This window comes from Schistocerca serialis, chromosome 6 (assembly GCF_023864345.2).
Source record: "Schistocerca serialis cubense isolate TAMUIC-IGC-003099 chromosome 6, iqSchSeri2.2, whole genome shotgun sequence".
Lineage (NCBI taxonomy): Eukaryota > Metazoa > Arthropoda > Insecta > Orthoptera > Acrididae > Schistocerca > Schistocerca serialis.
Genome location: NC_064643.1, coordinates 307,202,399 through 307,208,398, shown reverse-complemented (window position 1 = coordinate 307,208,398; position 6,000 = coordinate 307,202,399).

Genomic DNA, 6,000 nt, shown 5'->3' with positions numbered 1-6,000 from the left:
CTGAGTATGCCTGGTTAGGTGTAAGAGAGGGTCTGAATGCCCTAATCTTGCCAGGTAAAATAAATGCATAAATAAAATAAATAAATTTATTCCCATGGTTATCGTTGGTGTGGTTGCTGTGGTACCCGTTGTTGTTACCACGGCCTCTACCACTGTCGCGATTATTGCGCCAATTGTCCTCGTCCTCCACTCTTTCCAGGAAATCATTTATTGTCCTGTAATTGCTTCCTACGTAGCGTTTTGTATCATCTGGAAGCTTTTTGTAGAGTTCCCAGACTATTTCGGATTCCGTGCGGCGATCACGCAAATATTCCAACTTGCGGATCCAGCCCTCACAAAACTCCTTCATCGAGCCGCGCGAATTCGTATCGAAAGGCCTCGATACGACAAATTCGCGCCAGACACTTTGCTGTTTTTGCTCTGACCAGTATTCAGCCAGAAACAAATTTTTAAACTCGTCAAAAGTCAGGTTCGTAATGTTGAGGTTTAGGCCCCAACGCTTGGCATCACCAGCCAACACATCAATAACCGCATTAATTTTTCTCTCATTAGTCCATGATCTGGGTAAAACTCTTTCACAATTTTTAATGAAATCCGTCGGGTGTATACCGCCTTTTTTCAAGGGGTCGAACCGCTCCTCTTTCGTCAACAACTCCGAACTATGTGCACAGATTGACACATAGCTCTGTTTTTCGTCAAGTTTCCTTTCTAATTCCGACACCCTCGTAATCACTTGGCAAGTGGTTGTCGCAAGCGTTTCCACTTCCCTCTTTTTCTCTTCGCAGGTGTTAGCCTGCTTCATCACTTTGGTATCTACTTCGGATACTAAAGCCTTTAAAGTTTCCACCTTCTGTTGATCCTCTTTTCTCACTAATTGAATTTGTTCCGTCACCTTATTCTCGATGATCGGAGCAACTGCGTCTCCTACACTTTTCTCGATTCTGCTAATTTCGGAATCAAAACGAGTATTTATGCTCGCAATTTCCGCCTGAACGCCTATCATTTCCTGTTTAAGGTTACCGATTTCGGTATTAATCACGACAATATCGTCTTTGATTTTATCAACTTTTGTGTTAACAACTTCAACATTGTTGTTAACAACATTAATAGCTTTGTTCTGATTGTCTAGCATTCGTTCAATTTTTTCAGACTGAGCTACTTGCTTGGCAGCCTGAGCTGCTTGCTCGGCAGCCTGAGCTTCTTGCTTGGCAGCCTGATCTTTAATTTCTGCCGATTGACTCTTGATTTCGTTAATCAAAACATTCAATAAATCAGTTAAATTCCCGGAAACCATCGGTTTTACTTCCGTAGCGGCTTCCTCTTTCATTGTCCCCCCGTATTCGTCATCAAGGGATTCAGATTTGATTTTCACTTCCGGTTCCGAAACATTTTCTAAAGTCTGGAATTCCATTTCTGCTCTTTGTTGCGTTTCGGCGGTCGCATCTTTCATGCTAGCCGCCTGCCCCGGAACAATGGGTACCGCTGTGCGCGTTTCCCACTGTTCGACCGATTGTTCCGTATCTAAGTCTACCAAATTTTGGTAATTGTTGCCTTCACTCATTTTAATAATTTTCAATATAAATGCAAAATCTCAACTCTAATTAGGATTCCTCACACGAATATTCTCGCTGACGTATCGACAATTTCGTAACCAGTACTTTGTTACGAGATTTGCACAATGCAAAATTCGTGTCCAGAACAACCTCAAATTTGAAGATTGTCCTGTCACCAGGTCGCCACGTGTAACCTCCCCCCTCACTTATCGACCTTAATAACAGTGAAAAATTAAACCGCGTGTACCTAATGGAAATTTGGGAAAAGCAATCGTCACCGAAGTTAATCTATCGGTAAAGAGGGAGGAAAAGGTTACATCTAAATGAAAGGAAAAATGCAAATGAAACTGGTGGAAATTAATTTTGAAAAGGGGTAAAGTTAATAAAGAAAGTAAATGTGCGGCCGTTACGTTAACAATTAACTAGCGGTAATTAGATATTTGAGATTTGGGGGAAATCACGGTCGCCAGTCCTAAGGACAATTACTATAGTAACTGAAAAAGAAAGGTTATTACACATATAATTAACACTAGAAGCGTGGCAACTGAAGGTGGACACGTGTAGTGTGAAAACTGAAAGTTTGTCAGAAGTAATAAATTTCGCTACACTCTGACTTAATTTAGCAAAAGAATTAATAAAACCGGAAAATCGAAAGTTAATTTAGTGACTGAAGTTAATAGTGAGCTTTCTTTCTGAAGCACATCGAAATCCAGTAAAATACGGTTAGTCTTGGACTACCTCAACAATCATTTCAAAAGCAACTTGACTCTACGCAATTTAGAAACAAGAGATTTTACTTTGAACTTGAATTAAATGATTCTGAACTATTAACAATAGTAAAATTTAGTACGTACCAAGCTGAGCTGCAGTCACAGGTAAGCTAAAATATGCTAACAAAACTCGCACTCTAAATTTGTGCTCGTGTAACCTAAATATTGTAGCCAGCTACTGAACTTTGAAATTAAAGCAGTGAAATCTAATTATATTATTTTAATGCTGGCGTTTGAATTTCAACGACACTCGGGTTCATTTCGGAAAAGGAAGGGACCCTGCTTGGCAATGCAATTGGGACAATGAGCAACAAAGGTTCATGCTAAGTTGCTGTAATTTTGCGAGGCAAATGGAACAATTTGAAAAGCTGAGGTCTGCCATACAGTTCTGAAACTTTACGTGCTTTTAGTCTTCCTTGTTGGTTGATTGAAGGTTTGAAGCCGTCGATCGAGGAGGTGGCGACAGTCACTCATTGTCGGCTGTCGCTGTTGCAGAAGCTGGATGTTGGCGCGCCTTCTTCTCGACACGGTCACCAGGCGAAACGGGCTCTTGATGTGCGCCAGCTAATGCTTCCCGTCCGCGACACCATGTCAGAAACTATCATCGCGAGTCGAGCGCAATTACATGCTGCCAAACCCCGAAAGCGCGGCAACTCGCGGGAGCGTCACACAACACCTGCTGCACTCGCTACTCCCGCCAGACTCTCACTGCCCGCGCCCCACGCGGCAGAGTTAACACTCCCAAAGATCCTACACACTTTGATTCTTCACACGACCCATCGATGTAATCGTTCGATATCAGTTTTCCCTAGGCAAGACCCAGCGTAAAAATACAAATAATATTTACGAAACAAACCAATTATACATCGACATAAGTGCATAAATATATATATACAAACAGTAAAACAATTACAATATATAAAGAGACAGAAATGTCATATCTTGAGGTAACAAAACAAGGAAAAAAAATAATAGTACAATAGATGGAAATAGGAGGATATGCATTTCCGGCGTTACAATCAGATGACCAAAACGAATTGCAAAATGATATAGATAAGATATCTGTATGGCGCGGAAAGTGGCAATTGGCACTGAATAGAGAAAAGCGCAAAATTATTCACATGAGTAGTAAAAAGAGTCCGCTAAATTTCGACTACACGATAAGTCACACAAATCTTAAGGCTGTAAATTCAACTAAATACTTAGGGATTACAATTACAAATAACCTAAACTGGAACGATAACATAGATAATATTGTGGGTAGAGCAAACCAAAGACTGCGATTAGGGATTACAATTACAAATAACCTAAATTGGAACGATAACATAGATAATATTGTGGGTGGAGCAAACCAAAGACTGCGATTCATTGACAGAACACTTAGAAGGTGTAACAGGTCTACTAAAGAAACTGCTTACACCACGCTCGTCCGCTCTATTCTGGAGTATTGCTGTGCGGTGTAGGATCCGCATCAGATGGGACTGACGGATGACATCAAAAAAGTTCAAAGAAGGGCGGTTCGTTTTGCACTATCGCGAATCAGGGAAAATAGTGCCACATACATGATACGTGAATTGGAGTGGCAACCATTAAAACAAAGGGGTTTTTCATTGCTACGGGATCTTCTAATGAAATTTCAATCACCAGATTTCTCCTCCGATTGCGAAAACCTTCTGCTGGCACCCACTTACATAGGGAGAAAACATCATCATGATAAGAGAAATCATGTCTCGCACAAAAAAATTAAGTGCTCGTTTTTCCCACGCGCCGTTGAAGAGTGGCACGGTAGATAGACAGCTTGAAGGTGGTTCATTGTATCCTCTGCCAGGCACTTCATTGTGAATAGCAGAGCAATCACGTAGATGTAGATGTAGCAGACACGGACGGGGGATCAGCCTAGCGAAGCTATGGGCTGCAGATGGGGAAATCCATTGAGATGAGCGACTTTGCAAAGGTCGGATTATTATTATGCAAAGCCTATCAACGAGTGTCTCGAAAACGGTGAAGCTGGTCGGAAGTTCACCTGCTACTTTCGTGAGCATCTACGAAAAGAGGTAGAAGGAATGTGAAACTACCACTAGGCGCTAAATGGCTGGAAGTCCACGACTCTTCACAGAACGTGGGGTTCGGAGGCTTGTCTGCTCTGTAAAATGGCATCCCTCCTGGAAGTGTACAATGCTGGGGCACGCCCAAGTATTTTGGAGCATGCCGTTCATCGTACGTTGCTGAATATGGAGCTCCGCAGCAAACTACCCTTACGTGTTCACATGTTGATCCAACGACATCGTCAATTACGACTGCAGTGTGCGCGCGACCATCGGGATTCGGCAGTCCATCAAAGGAAACGTGTCGGCTTTTCGGTTGAACCACATTTTTGCTATTCTAGATCGGTGGTCGTCTCCACAGACGCCGTCATCGAGGAGAACGGCGCATCGAAACATGCAGCGCGCCACGGGCGCAGGCCGGTGGGAGCAGTACTATGCTATGGGACCTGTGGTAGTACTCGAAAACACGCTGACAGCGGCGAATCACCGGCATTCCTTCATGTTTTGTGTTCCCCGACGGCGACGTCATCTTTCAGCAGTATAATTGTCCTTGTCTCGGGAGTCAGAACTGTGACACAGTGATTTGAGGAGCATTATAGTGAACTCATTTTGATAGCTCGGCGGCCAAATTCGCCTCATGTAAATCCTATGGAGCCCATCTGAGGCGCTATCGGGCGCCATCACCGCGTACGCTAATCAGGAGCCCGCTATTTGCGCGAATTACATGCCCTGTGCGTAGACACACACCTTCACAAATCTACCAAGCAACTGTGAGATTCCTGATGCAAGGAATCAGTGATATTTTTCTTTCCAAAGGCACAAGAAAAAGCTTTTAAGCAGGTGGTCATAATCTATTGGCACATCATTGTATTTAAATAAGCATAAAATATTCAAACTTGATTTTCTCAAAACAGGTTGACAGCCTCGTCTTCCTGTTTACATTTGCTGAAGTCGTAGTCGTGCCCTACACATCCTATCAATGTGAATCAAATCGGTGAGGAGGGGTTCCTACGGTCGCTTTGCCAGTACAAGGACGTGGAGGTTGGAGGCTTGCTCACTCTGGTAGGCAGAACAGGCGGTGATCTGTGTTCTGATACAGAATATAATGTTGATACAGGCACTTTTTGGAGCACGTTGTTCAGTGCACATAGTTGAACAAGGGTCTCCATAGTAGACGATTCTTATGTGTTACCATTTTGACCCAATGACACCCTCAATTACAGTTACAGTGGGACCTATATCACCGAGATTGGACCGTGGCTCAATGGAAACGTCTAGTCCGATGAGTCGTTTTTCTAACTACACGAGGTCGATGGTCGTGTCCGGATACACCGTCACCCAGGGGAATGGCCGTGCTGCTCAGAACATGCACCGCACCACAGACACTGCTGGTCGAGACATTACCACGCTTTGGAGGACATTCATGTAGGCTTAAGCTGAAAATTTAGTAATGATCGAAGGTGTCCCGACAACTGTGGACTAAAGGAATATTATTGCGGTCCACCGTCTCCTCTTCTCCAACGGTGAACGTACCTTTAAGCAGTATAACTGCCTATAAGATCAGAATCGTGCTACAGTGGTTTGACAACAATGATTGTTAACTCAGGCGACATCTATGCCTCCAATCTGAAC